A 2,510-nucleotide genomic window follows, 5' to 3' on the forward strand; every position below is an offset into this window, starting at 1 on the left:
TATGAGCTGGAAGCCCAAATTATGTAAAAATAAACAAATAAATACTTGAAATCGTTTAAATTGTGGGCCCTGACTCTATAATCTATGAAAGTTTAACTTTTTGAATGGAATTATGGAAATTAAACAACTTTTCCATGATATTCAAATTTTTTGGAAAGGGTCTGTATAACACCATTATATGGCAGTGGGTTGCAAAGCACATATATATTCAGTATTGATGTAGCTGTTTTATGTTAATTGATATAAGTAACCTAAGTTTATTCAGTAACTTTAGTGCGCTGATAGTGATAGTGATGCAGTCTGTCTTTTCTTAATACCTCCACAACAGGTATACTGACTATCGTCTTATTCCATTGGGTTTAAAGGACAGGTTCACATGAGCACTGACACAGGGTTTGTTTGATGTAATCATTAAATAAATAAATAAAACAGTAAATAAATAAATACATTTTATTAAGTTTGCAAGCAAAGTGTATTAGAGGAATGTGTGTAGCTTTCCAACCTATATGAAATTGGTCTTTTAGCAAAACATTCATTTAAATTTACTAATTTTGCAGATACTTTATGGAAAGCGACTTACAAGTCATACATATCACTACAGGTGAGGTGTATATCAACCGAACCAGTCAATCACTTTTCTCTTTTCTTTATAATTTGTACCATTTAATATTGTTGTCTCTATAATAGCACATTAAAGTATGAAAGCTTCATATCAGAAGTTAAACTAATGGGTTTAACTCACAGGAATAAAGATACAAGTCTATTCCATGAGATATTATTGATAGTGTGCATCTAACTTATGCTGTAGTCAGGCCTTGCAGCACCTTGAGTAAAGTATGTGAAATATCTGCACCCAACCAAGTGACAGGCATGCCACATTCCTGTGCTTTGTTCACAGCGAAAGTAAAGTTTAAATGTCAATCAACTTCAACAATCAACCTCATTGCACAGCTGCTCTAAAGCCGCCAATAATACTAAAGACTTAAAGACTTGTTCATCTTCTTCTGTGTTTGTGGAAAACAAAGCTCACATTAGAGATTACCGTCATGTAATGACTGTTATTACTGCTCCTATATCGACCGTCAGATGAATGGATCTGAATGTGCTGGCTCTTTTGTGTGGACCGTATATGTAAGACGTGTATTTCCTGACATACTCCAATACACGCGAAGCTTATAAAAATAATAAGTGTTTCCTGGTTTCTAACCCAAGCCCCTCTGTGTCAAATTGAACAACAAGCCATTTTAAAACTACTAATCCACCACCTGGGTCGTGCTTTGCAATTAAACTTTGTGCCTAAATGATTTTACACAGTTAACATATGACGACAATAATAATAAAAGTAGTTAAATTTCGAAAATTGCTGCTTGGTGCATATCAATCAGCTGTCAGATGCTGCTGGGTATTTGTGTGAATGGATGTGAGGGAGCACTGCATCACAGAGCCCGATGCCGGATTTGATGGTGGAATTCATTTAGGGAAATTTGAGGCATAGCTGCTATTATTTTTTGTTTTTCTGTGTGTTTCAGTAGAAACTACTTAACCTTTCTACAACAGAGTCTCCATTAGCCTTAACCCTCTTACTTGGTTGAGACTCATATTTTGAAGGTGAATATCCATAAATGGAGATGGTGTTTGTGTGTCTGTCATTGTGTGTGCGTGGTTGTTTGAAACTGCCTAAGCTTAACCCTCACAAAAAGCCCTTTGAAGATTTCAGGATTGGCTAAAATGACCTCACAATAACGGCTTCAAATCAACATTTTTCCTCACAATCATAGAAAGACATGTACACACACAAGCACATGCACATACATGTTGCAATTCAGGGGCTTCATCCTTTGGAAAACACAGTTTACAAAGGTGTAGCCCTTAGTTGTCATAGCAAACTAAATGAATTATGTATACCACTGAGGAAAAACAGACATGAGTTACATTTAAAATCTGTATATAATCCAAGTCTTCACTTGTTTGTTCATAAAACTGCATCAAATGCTCAAACAAACTGGATTCAGCAGTAGTAGATGCGCCTGTACCGCTAGCACCAGCCATGCTGGGCCGTGTCTATGGAGACGCCATGCGGCGTGCCGTAAAACAATCATGAGCGAGAGTGAACGCGGCTCATGTTCACGTGCATCATCTGTACACCATTCCTGATCAAATCGCATGTTTTAATATATACTGTCTGGATTGTCTCAAAGCTGCAGGACTCGTTATGCGCCAACATTTTGACGGATGATGAATAGAAAAAAATAAGTATGACAAATTATAATATATGCCTTCTTTACTAACAGTACAGTAAGCACATAATTATAATATAGAATATTATAACACTTACAAGGGTCAATTTCCTGTTTAATGAATATTTGTACATTAGTATTTTATTGCTACTTTTACTCAAGGGTCTAAAATACATCCTCCACCTCACGATGACTTCGTGACTTCATGTTGATATGATTTTCTTCTGTTAAATCAATGTAAGGAATGTTTTTGAGAAGTGATGACATCTGAAG

The sequence above is a fragment of the Seriola lalandi genome, unplaced genomic scaffold, assembly GCF_002814215.2.
Source record: "Seriola lalandi dorsalis isolate HSWRI2012SDOR001 ecotype SW California unplaced genomic scaffold, Sedor1 jcf7180002054320, whole genome shotgun sequence".
Lineage (NCBI taxonomy): Eukaryota > Metazoa > Chordata > Actinopteri > Carangiformes > Carangidae > Seriola > Seriola lalandi.